The sequence below is a fragment of the Gracilinanus agilis genome, chromosome 2 (assembly GCF_016433145.1).
Source record: "Gracilinanus agilis isolate LMUSP501 chromosome 2, AgileGrace, whole genome shotgun sequence".
Taxonomy (NCBI): Eukaryota; Metazoa; Chordata; class Mammalia; order Didelphimorphia; family Didelphidae; genus Gracilinanus; species Gracilinanus agilis.
Window position 1 is genome coordinate 357,098,020 of NC_058131.1, and position 12,467 is coordinate 357,110,486.

A 12,467-nucleotide genomic window follows, 5' to 3' on the forward strand; every position below is an offset into this window, starting at 1 on the left:
ACAAAGTCAGTAAGTTCTACAAGTAAATGGGAATAGAAAGAAGAAAAATGATAGCTTAATAACAAGGAAAAAGTCTCCAAGTCTTTATCTGATAATGCATTGTTTTCCTTTAAAGCTTTTTAACTTGGAAAAGAAGTTTATTCTAAGCAATACCAGAACAGTGTATTACAACACCAAGTAATGATGAAACAAAAGACATTACAAATTGAAGGAAGAAGAGTTGGAAGGGAAAGAAATCCTCATCATTACTGATTCAGAATAATGAAAAATTTTTTATTTGCTATGAATTGGACATTAAAGCACCTATGAACTTCTCAAAGTAAAACATAACTACTTAAAATAATTAAGTTCTGGTCTTCTTTAAATGAAATGTATAATTTCATATCAGAGTAGTATAGGGTCCATGAGAAAAAAAAATGACTTATTAGCACATGCTACTTATATTCTTTGAGCCCAGATTGCTGAATTTACAAATCACTTTCCAAACGGAAATAAAAATGGGGAAGCATTAGGACCTCAGTACTCCTGACATGGGCTTGCTAATTCTTAAATTCCATGTAAATCAAGCACCTTTCCACAATTACATGTGAAAAAATATCACTCTAAATACAAAATGGTACATTAAAAATTTTTTTGTCAGTTTTAGAGTTGAAATAGAATGTAAATTAACAAGAAAAATTGGTATAATCAAGTTCTGACTAGGAAAATGTCAAACAAATTAAATTATATATAAAACATTTTTATCAGAGGCCAATGTAGGTAACATAAAAATGGATGCCGGCAAAGAATATACTATGTAATCTATTATCATGGAGTATTTCTTCATTTAATAGATCTACTTTCATGGTGAAGTTTATGTTATGCCAATTTGTGCCCATGTTTAAGTAAGAAGAGTCTGCATGTCCTGTATTAGTAATTACATATTTTTCAAGATTTTTAAAAGGAATGCCATTTTTGACAAGACAGGCAAACCATAAGTTTATGATGGAAGCAATTAAGTATTCAACTTTTTGGAACCAAAAGACAAATAAAAGTCAGAGATAATTAACAAAAAAATGACTGTTTCAAAAGATAATGCTGCATTATTATCTATGTTTTGTTTATCTAAAACTTATATAATTTTATACATTCCAAATTAAGAGTACTCTTTAAGAGTATAAGATATAATGAGATACCAATTTTCATTTTTACTGGTTTCTTGAAGACTATCTTTTGAAAATGTGTCATTTTAAAAAGACAAGTAACAAGTTTCATTCAACTTTACTTATGGTTGAATACACATGAAATGTGCTTTTTAGCGCATAAAAATCACAGTGGATAGCAGCAAAGGATTTGGGGGAAACTAAGGATAATCTGATAATTCACATTGTGATTATTCTGCACATTGATGAGAGATCTCACACTTCTAATAATCTCAAGATACTTCCTTTTAAAAGAAAAAAAATAAATCTAAGACACCTTGCCAACACCTCCCCATACCCAAACAAAACAAATTCATACTCTTGTTCAAACATAAAACTGAAATAGTTATGGCAGCAAAAGATTTTGATAGCAATGAAAGTTTATAAACTGTATTTCAATCTCTTTTTCTTGTTCCCAAAGTGCAAGATGCAAGATTCCCCTAAGCTTTCAGTAGTACTTTTCTTGTAAATAATCCTTCATTTTGTTTGGCAAAGGCAGTTTTTGAATCAAGTCTATTCTGGTGTACTGACGTATTACAAAATGACATAGGTCCTGCAATGAACGCAGCTGCATGAACCGTGATACAGGATTGGTCAGTCTGACAGTGTAGGTTGCAGATCCAGGCAACCAAGACTGTGAATAGCAAAACGCTCCATTTTCAGAGTCCCTGATTGAATGTTCAATTAGATCAACTATAGAAGTATGCCCTTCCACATCTGGTTGTTCATAAAAGCTAAATTATAGAGAGCCAGCCCCTATATGGTAGGTAGGGTTCTGAGTGACATATGGTGGCATAGGATTGTTAAGGCAGGAGAAAGAAAATGAAAACAACTAGACTAGTGCTTAGCCCATGGTGTTCTAATGCAATGGGATTTGGACTTTATTTTATACTGGTTTCAAACAAAGAACACAAAAAAAGAGTCACAGTTGTGAAGGGGTAACAAATCATACATAACCCATTGAAGTCTAAAGAGTAAAGGTACAAAGACAATGGCCAAATTCCAACCATCAGTTTAGTAGGGGATAATTCTGGGAGTGGAAATATTTTATGGAGATGCTCACTAATTGAGTCCTGGATTAAGGTTTGCACCTGGTCAAATAAAGTCCAGACTAAAGGCTCCAGTTTTTATCTAAGTATGCAGTCTTATCTAAGTAATGTTTGTTAGGGTTCAGGCTTCTTAATTATCAAGGAGAGGAATCATTAACTCAGAAGATGCTGGTCTGCTAAGGAATCATAGCTTTTCAATAAGTCTATAATGTTTTTCCAATAAGAAAAGGTATGGATAATAAGAGGTATCAAAAGAGGGGTCTCAGATTTTTATGTATTCTCTTATTGGCTTCCCACACTAAACATATCATTTGAGTGTTCAATTCTAGTGTGAAGTGTTTTACCATGGGAGCTAAAGCTCAAGCTTAAAAGGTAACGGTCATCAGAACTATCATGAACAAGAAAAGAACCATCAGGCACATTTGCCAACTTTCCAGCAGCTCCCAACGTGTAATTAGTCCCCAATACCATCCTTGCAAGTTTTTTCAGTTCCTCTGTAAGACTTGTCACAACCATAGGGCCACTATTTTGTACAGAGTCGTAAACTCTTCCAACTCCAGGAGCAGCGTTAGGATCAAAATTCAAATGGCAACGCATACTTTCAGACACATGTGTATCTGTGGCCATTCAGTCCACTAAAGTTCCTTTGGATTTGATTATTCTGCATTGGAGGTAGCAATGGTGAGAGTGGAGAGACATCACTATGATTCACTCTTGGGCTTTGCAACATGACTTCTGTGGTGCCAATCAACAAGCCATTAACTGCCTGATCCACGAAGATATCTGGGGCAACTACTATGTCCTGATCTACCTGGCTCTCATCCTCATGGAAGGAGTTCCTTCCTACCTGAGAAGGAACTGTTGACACTTCCATGGGAGAAGAATTGTCCAGACAATAACTACGTGATCCTTCTAAAGGATACATTCCCTCATCTAAAGGCACAGTATATACTGAATGAGGTCCTGAGGCATAAGTCCAATAACTACAGGCACATGTTTATTGATGTGAAGATGCAGGTCTCCATTTTGAGATTCTGTACTTTTTAATGCACTTTTTTGTTCTTGGAACACACTGTCAGACTGGAAATCATGAAAACCTTTTTGAACGCCATTCAGTGCTGGGTTTGGATTGGAGGAGTGAACCAAAGCCTTGACTCTTATTTCCATCTTGATACAGGTCTCCTCTGAGTTTGTGGGACAAAGAGGCCATGGAGTAGGACTATAGTGATGATTACGAAGGGATGTTGACCTTAATGGTGTTTGAGCTCTCACATCTTTAAAGACTATTGGAGCTGATAAAGAGGAGAAGGTGTCCTCATCTGCTGAGTTCACAGATGGTGGGCTGCCCTTGCCTTTTTGCTTTTGTTTTGCTGAAATTCGCCTTTTTAATGTACCCATTAAGCTTTCACTTTTGGATCTATTTTTTCCACTTTTCTCACCTTCACTGTTAATTTCACAGCTGGCCAAATCTTTACCATAGCATCTACTAAACTAGGAATCATCTTTTCCAAAATCAGTGGTTAGTGATGGTTGTTGAACCACCATAAAATCATTCTCTTCTTTACTTTTATTCAAGTTGAAAGACTTCCGAAAGGTCTTAAGATTGATTTTCTTCATTATGACTGGTTACCAAAAAGAGTTGACCAATTACTTTCTGATATGCTCTTCCGAAAATATGTAGCAATACTCTGTTCATATGTTTTCTTGACTTCATTTAACCTTCAGAGCCATTTCCCTGCAACGGGGCCCGGCTCCAGCGCCCGGCTCCCTCCGCCGCCACCACCGCCACTGCCACCACCCACTTAGAATTCTTACTAAAACAGAAGTAAGGTTTTTTTTTCATTTTTTTTAAAGAAAAACACTATGATACAATGTAAAGAATGATGGACAGGCAGCCAAAAGAATTATATTCTAATCTTGAGTATCACTAATTGGTTGCATGACTCTGGGCAAGTCATGTCACTTTGTCTCTGCAATTTATAACCTTTGAGAGTTCCTAGAGGACTGACAGATGATGTTTCAAATGAGCAGTCAAGGTCAGAGTGTTAGGGTTCAAATGGGTGGCCACCAAAGGAGCACATGAGTCAATGCAATCAAAGCAGGAGAAAGCTTTATTACCAGTGCTCGCTGGGGGAACTCAGCAAAAGAGTCCCAAGTAATGCATTCAGAAGAGGGAATTTATATGTTTTGGGGGCTGGGAGACAGGTACAGGTGTCCTGGAGCTTGATAATAACAAAACATTCCTTGGTGGGAGTGTTAAGTGTTGATACCTCCAGATACCATGGAAACCTTACTGTCTGGGGTTCGGGTTTAGGAGTTAGAGCTATTCTATTAAGGGAGTGGTGGTACTGTTCGGTAGAGCATGATGCTGTAAAGGTATGAGCCAAGTTATGAGCTATGAGTCTCTGGTAGCTACCCTGCTCAACAGAGCATAGTGTTGTCAAGCTATGTACTCTGAGTCTCTATTTTTTTGGTTACTACAAGAGGAAAGACTTGAACTGATCTAGAGGCCAGTACTCTAGCCACAAAGATTTTCTGTCTTTTTCCATCATAGTTTACATAAGAAATCACATAAAGAGCAGCAATCAATCCCATGCATTTATTAAAAACTCAGATGGCTAGCCATGGTGCCACCCAACTGGTGGCTCCATGATATTTGAGTTCCTCATCATTCCCCTTGTTTGTTGATGAGGATGTGAAAAGAATTTTAGAAGAGAAAAGAAAGAGTACTGTGAATCACCTTTAAAAAAAATCTAGAGTCTGAAGGGGTAATAAAAAAAAACAACTCCTGCCTAGAAAATCATCAGCAGAATAGGGACAAGGTAGTACAGTGATGGTAAACCTTTTAGAGAAAGAGTGCCAGGTCCCACCCCTAGACCAGTGATGGGTGAAGTTTTTAAATAGGAGGCCAAAGGAAAGAAAATAGTCATCTATCAGTCTGTTTCTAAGGCAACTCTTTCAAAGTTTCATTGTATTGTATCCTATTCATTGTATTCGTCAGATTAGGAATAATGTTTTGCAGCTGGATAGAATATTTCAGGGGGCCACATCTGACCCATGGGCTGTAATTTGTCCATCACTGGCCTAGACCAAGTGCCCTGCCTGTCCTCCACCAGAGACTGAATGCCATGCCCCTCCCTCCACAGAGAGCTAAGTGTGCCCTGCCTTGTCCTGCCCCTTACCCCACATAGGGGAGGTGAGGAAGCACTACCATTGGGCTTCTGGGTGTTATATTTTTAATCTGGGAAGCGTGGATGCCACCTTGAATGACCAGTAAGGCAGTTGGAAGACACAGAATGTTCCCAGGTGCTGTGAGCCAAGGGTAAAAGTTGGTTGGCCCCATGGTATAAATACCCCTGACAGCCACTTTGAAGGGGTCTCTCTGGGCTCTGGAGGTCTCTGTACAGGAGTCTCTGGACTGGGAAATCTTGGAGTGGGTGGTGAAGAGAGGCAGGTCCATGAAGAAGAGGATAGGAAGAATCTGAATATTTCCTGAAAGACTGTGAGAGCTAGTGCATCATCAATACTGGTAGTGAGAAAGCTGAGAGAATAAGATCACCAACACAGCTGCATCAATAGCATTCCCTATTCTCTGGCTTGGCTGTGGCCAGGCTGGGCCAAAGGTAGTGGTGAGAGTAAATCTCTAGCTTCCACTCGATCAATAGCCTCTAGTCCTGATTGTCAACTAATTATAGATAATAGATTGATAGAGTCTCCAATTCCCAATCTTTTTCCTGTTTATCCTTTCCTGAGTTTAACAAGTACCTTCCTAAGTGGTCCTTATATCATGACCCTTGGGAGGGAGTCAAATGCAGTCAGACACCAAATGTAATCCAAGGCAAATCAACAGCCCTACATTAATCTATCCAACCCCAGGTTGGACCTGGAAAGGTACCCATTGTAATGCAGTGTTGCTGCAAGAATCTCTTGCATTTGCAAAACCAACAAACGCAACAGTGACAGTTCGAGAAACGGAATGTTGACCCAGCCAGACCGTGGTCTCACGGTCAAAAACTGTTAGAGCTGGACCTATAAATATTCCTGCAGAAAAAATTGTGGGGCTTTTCGCTGATTTCCTTTGACCTCTCCCTGGACATCCTGCTATCCCCTGCATCTCCCCATTGGGCCCTGGGAGGAGGGAATTTTGATGGGTGGAGATCATAGGAATTAGCTTCTTTAGGCAGGCAGGGACAACCTTAAACCAAGCCATCACCTCATTTAGTAATCTGCTGGACCTTACTACATCAGGGCAGTGAAATTTATCCCTGGCTGAGGGGCTGGTTCCCTCAGCCTGACCTCTACCTTCTGTGACCCCTCCCCCCAGCACTGGCTTCAACCTTAGCAACAGTTCCAGATCTTAATCCTCTTCCCTCAGCTTACCCTTAGCTTTAATAAACCCCTTTGGCCTTTATTCAAAGAGCTTCTGGTGATTCATTATACCAACAACTAGGGCCAAGGCTGAAGAGGGAAAGATAACTTTCCCTTGTTTCCTGAGGGCTAAACCATCTTGCCAGGAAGGGAATCAGGTTCACTTCCTGTAGGCTAGGAGTTTCTCTCCATAAAGGAAGGGCTCTTTACTCCTCCCTAGTAACAACAGGGAGGCTGACTAAACCTTACAGCTGGACCCACACAATCTCTGGCTGACCCAAGACATCCTGTACAAAGTTATAGTCTCCCTGCTTAGAAGACCCAGCTGATACCAGCCAAGCCTTCAAAAAAAGCCAATATTAGTATATTAGCCACCTTATTATTCCCTCATTACACCATCCATCTAACCTCTTGAGGGTCCTCCCTGGGCAACTGTTAGAGAGAAAGGGAAAATTATAACAACTGTTAAGGGTGTTGGGAGTTGGTGTTCCTACATCATCTGCAGCTGAGGAGAATACATATAGATACATCAACATCATTGTATATCTATATCTTCTTAGGACCCCTTTTTTTATAACATGGGGAGAGGATGCAGGTAAAGTGAGGAATATCCTAAGCAAAAGTATAGAAGGGAAGGGTAGTGGTCCAAAATCTCTGCTCCCCTCCGCTTCTGCTGTCTGTGAGCCACTGTAATAGGGAATCTCTGGGAAGAAGATGGAGACCAACTTGAGTGACAGATTGTCAGTTATAGAATTTAGAATTTACCCAGATGGCATGAGCCAGAAGCAAAAGACATTTGCTACCACCACTAAAAAACCCCAGGGGTTGAGTCCTTCAGGGTCTCACTCTTGAGAAGGGTCCCAGGTGGTGAGGGTGGGTAGGCCTATAGACTGCATATTCAGCATCTGTACCTGATTGCCTCAAAATATCAGTTCACCTGTTACTGAAATAAGGCTGAGAGATAAACATTGACATCTGCTATCAAGAAGAATATCACAGTTCCTTCCTTTTACCTTGTCTGGGCCGTGGCCAGGCCTGACCAACGTCTGTGAGGGAGAGAAATATCTCCACCCAGCTACCAACTTGTTACTGATTAATTAGCCTATTCTAGCTTCCATAGATTTAGGATAGCCATCCCCAACACCACTTTCCTTATCCTGGACTTTACCCCTTTGAGTTAATAGTATTAAATCCTTGAACATACTTTAAGTGAAGACTGGTATCAATCATTCCAAGAGCAAGTGGATAATTACATCCAAAGGGGAAAGGGGTTTTACATGAATTACAATCAATCACATTAATCCAGTCTTATCAATTATTATCCTCATTAAAAACCTTATTATCTATCAACTCAACCCCAAGCCAAGTAACAGGGAGAGCTGTGTGGATTGATATACAGCTTCTCACTTAATCAATTTGGCTTGGGCACTGTTTGTGGGGTCAAGTGCTTAGCTGAGTTGAACATTTATAAGCCCTGGTGGTTATCAGCACACCTTGGTGGCCATTCAGGCATCCCTCTCCTCACTCAGCTTAGATTCATTTACCATCTAAGGATCTTGGGTCACCTTCATCAGGCCCATCTTACAGAAGCACCATACCACCTTGTATAATATCACCACCTTATCCCCTGTGCACTCCCATCAGCTGCTGGGCAGAAGGGCCGGAAATGTGAAAAAAAGTCATCAGGCATGGTGAAGAGTGGGAAGGAGGCAGCTCCACTCGAGTCTCTCTACCTCTTTAGAAATGATCCGGGGGTGGGGGCAGAGAGGAGAATGACCAAGAGCCCACAGAGAGTACTCTGTATTCCATCTTTGGCACCTGTTCTATAAGTTTGTCATCACTGAGATAGAATATTAGAGTAGGAGGAACCTTAACATACAGAATGAAAAGTTTGGAAGGGACCTTAATAAAAAACACATAAGAACATCAGCTGTTTCATGGATGGCCAGATGTTATTAGTCAGAAACTTCTTATTTGGAAAAAAAAATCAGCCTTTTGGCCACTTTTGCTCTTTGATACTATTTCTAGGCTTTGATACTATTTCTAGGACCAAGCAGAACAAGGAGTACCTTCTGAATTCAACAGCCTTTCTGATATGAAAGGCAATGATTGATATTCTCTCCTCTTTCAGTTTTCTATTCTCTTGGTCAAACATCTATGGGCCCTTCAGACAACATTATTAGTTTATGTCCTCTAAATAAGTTCAAATGCAGCTAGGAGGCAGAGAAGATAAAGATAAGGAGCCTTGGATCAAGAAAATCTGAGTTCAAATCCAACCTCAGACAGTAGCTCTATGACCCTGGGCAAGTCATTTATTCTCTGATTGCCTCCATTTCCTCATTTTCAAAATGGGAAAAATAATAGCAACCATGTCCCATGGTTGTTGTGAGAATAAAATGAGGTAATAATTACAAAGTGCTTAGCACAGAACATCATAAATACTATATGTTGTTGAGTGTTTCAGTATTGTCCAACTCTTTGGGAACCCATTTGGTGTTTTCTTGGCAAAGATATTGAAATGGTTTGCCATTTCCTTCTCTAATTCATTTTCCAGATAGGGAAACTGAGGCAAACAGGGTTAAGTGACATGCCCAGGGTCACATAGCCAATAAGTGTCAGGAGCCAACTTTTAACTTCTTCCTCACCCCAGGCCCAATGTTGTGCCATCTAGCTACCTTTAAATGCTATATAAATGTTAACTATGTTTAGTTTTAAGTGCCTCAGCATCCCTCCATTCTTCCTGTCATCTCTTCCCCTGGAAATCCTAGGTTCCATTGGAATTACATCCACTGAATGGTAATATTCCTGGTCCCCTTCAGTTTAGCCATCTTCTGTGACTGCCTCTACACTCTCTGGGATCTACTCTTAAAAATTATTTAAATTTTAACACACATGAAACGTAAAAACTTTAAAACTTACTTTTGATGCATAACATATATAACAGTTTCTATACCCTGAAAAAGGACACTGGACTAGACAGTAAAAGTCTAACAAAGGCTTCTTAAACTAGGAAATATGGCACCTTTAAAATATAATTTATTGACTATTTTAACTTCCTTGGAAATCCTATATTGTCTTCTGTTTACACCTTTAAAAAGATTCTTTGAAGGGTTCTCCTAGACCAGTGATGGGGAACCTTTTAGAGATGGAATGGCAGGCCCCACCCCACTTCATCCCCCCCAAACCAAGTGCCAGGCACATGTATCCCCCAGACCACATTCTGTGCACCATCCCGCCAAGTGCCTGGTAAACTGCTTCCCATCCTTACTCCACCCAGGGTAAGTAGGAAGCACTCCCATTGGACTGCTGGCCATGAAGGCAGATCATGTAGTCAGGCTTAGGGAGAGGGAAAGGCAAGGGGCACAAGCACTCTGCTTCCCTCTAGTCATGTGAGCTATGATACACCCCAAACCTAGGGAAAAATGGAAAATACACCCAGCTTATAGGAAAACCCTTTATTTACAGGAAAATATAACCCTCAGGTTAAATGACATCATCTCAAAACATTCACTCCATCACATTCCAGCCTTCCTAAAGGGGGTATCCTCCAAATTAACCTTTTTAGCAAATAGTCAAGGGTTGAAGTCAGGTTTTAATCAGGATGCAGGGTTGATTGCGAGACTGACAAGCCACTATTGTGTTTTCCAGAGCTTCTAGCCTACCTGTTCTCCCTCAGGCAGGCACCCCTTTGAATTCAAAGTGAACAGGTTAGAAAGAGGACTAAAAATGTAAATTAAAGCAGCCCAATATTGCTAGTGAAAGAAACTGGGGAAAGGAGCTGAAGAACAATGAAGAGGCTATGAACTTAGCCTCAGATTCATAAAACTTATTCCTAAATCAGTAGACTGCAGTTTGAACATTTTAAAAATACAAATTCAAAAGACATCCCCAAATCCCAAAAATACTTTGTATAGTGAATACATTGGCTGCTTATAATGGTAAAGATATAAGTTGTTCCTGTTTTACTCAGGCCAAATGTAATTAAAAGGTCATTGCATTCTGAATGGGGTGGGGCAATGTTGTCCTGCAAGGGATGCTGTCTTGAAAAGTGTCACTTACTAACTCCTACTGGAGAGAGGGGCAAGAGGGCAGTAGAGCTGCACCTCCCTCTGGCTTTCTAGTCTGAAACTCTTGCCAACTCTGTGCTGCAGGAATGGAAACAATGGGTCCTTGGGGCTTTGAGTCTTTGGCTTGTGTGCCCACAGAGAGGTCTCTGAATGCCATCTCTCTGATATGCATGCATAGTTTCAACATCATAGCCCTAGACTGTCAGAAAGGTTCATGAATTCTTGATCCAGACTTTTTACACAGAGCATCCTTAGGGTTTCTAGTAATTAAAAAACATATATTAGCACCCTGCTTTGACAGTTTGGAGAGGCCTATAGACCCCATTTCAAAATAATGTTTGTTGCCTATTTTCATAATAGGAGGAAATAAGAATTTTCAGTTTGAGGCTAGAGAAAATAAAGATGTCATTTTTTCCTTCTTCCAAGTTCATCGATCACTTGAAATGTTTCCACCTACCCATTGGTAGGGGATTTGTGGACTGCAGATCAAGAACTTCTGGAACAGATGAGCTCTAAGGCCCCCTCAAGTTCCTAGTTTAAATCAGGCTTTAGAATGGCATTCCTAAAAATATTATGTTGGTATTACTTGTTTTGCTGACACAGTTCACATTCATTGTTATAGATATGTCCATCAGTGGCATAGATAGGGTCATAGTTTTGTGGGCATCCAGGAATATTGTAATTACATTTAGCCTGAAACAGTCATAAAACAAAATGAGCATATATCACAGAAACACATAGGCTCAGAGCTTCAGAAACTGGAAAGATCTATACTAATCATTTCAGGTAGTCATGCTATAAATATTTATTACGTCCCTCCTATGTTCCAGGTACTGTATTCAGCACTGAAGATACAAAGAAAGGTAAAAGACAGTTCCTGCCATCAAGTAGACAAGAGACAAAATACCTTGTTCATAGGAAGACTGCCATAAACAGTCTAATAGGGAAGACAACATAGAAACAATAATGTCAAAATCATATTATGGGAAATACACTCTGGTAATGGTGTGAGTCTTATAGGCTGGGGCCCCCTTTCTCTTTCCAAGAATCTTTCCTGCCTTCTTTTTGTTTTTGATTTTTATCAACAAGCACATTTGCACAATCACAAAATATACTAAAATGATCTTTTCTTGTGTCATTAGGAAGGAAACAATGACTGAAGTTTGCTTTATTACACAGAATTTCATGGTCTTACAACAGAAGAGCTAAGAGAGATCTTAGAAAAAATAACGTAGGGCATGGAATTGGAAGGGAGCTTAGAACACAACAACAGAGCTGCTAGATACTTCAGAACAAGGAATGTAAGAGCTATTAGACTACATTGAATATGTAAAACAGAATGTCAAAGCTGGAAGAGACTTCAGAAGAGAGAATTCCATAGCATCGACCACAGCAGATGACAGCTTTAAGGGAACCTAGAATAGAGGATATAGGATGTCAGAGCCCAGAACACAAAAGCTCAAAGCTGGAAGAGACCTCAGTATACAGACACTTCCAAAATGTTAGCGCTACAAAGGATATCATAATACACAGAATGTTAGAAATTCAAGGTGAGGGAAGCCAATAAGAGAAACAGCCTCAAACAGATAAAAGTCTGAGACTCCTCTTTTCACCCCTTTTATAATCCACACATTTTCTTATTGGAAAGTATTATAGCCTTATTGGAAAGCTTTAAGTTACTAGCAAACCAGAAGTTAAGAGGTTAACAATTTCCCTCCAAGACTAAAGACAGAAATTAAGCAAAAGCTGCCTGAGCTCTGAATCTGTTTCTAGACAAGTCAAGGTCAAAACTGGACAAAATC

General features: G+C 39.9%; 1 pseudogene; it reads right to left on the reverse strand.

Moving 5' to 3' along the window:
• Positions 1-1,629: 1,629 nt before the first annotated feature.
• Positions 1,630-3,847, reverse strand: LOC123235517 (annotated as a pseudogene).
• Positions 3,848-12,467: the final 8,620 nt, after the last annotated feature.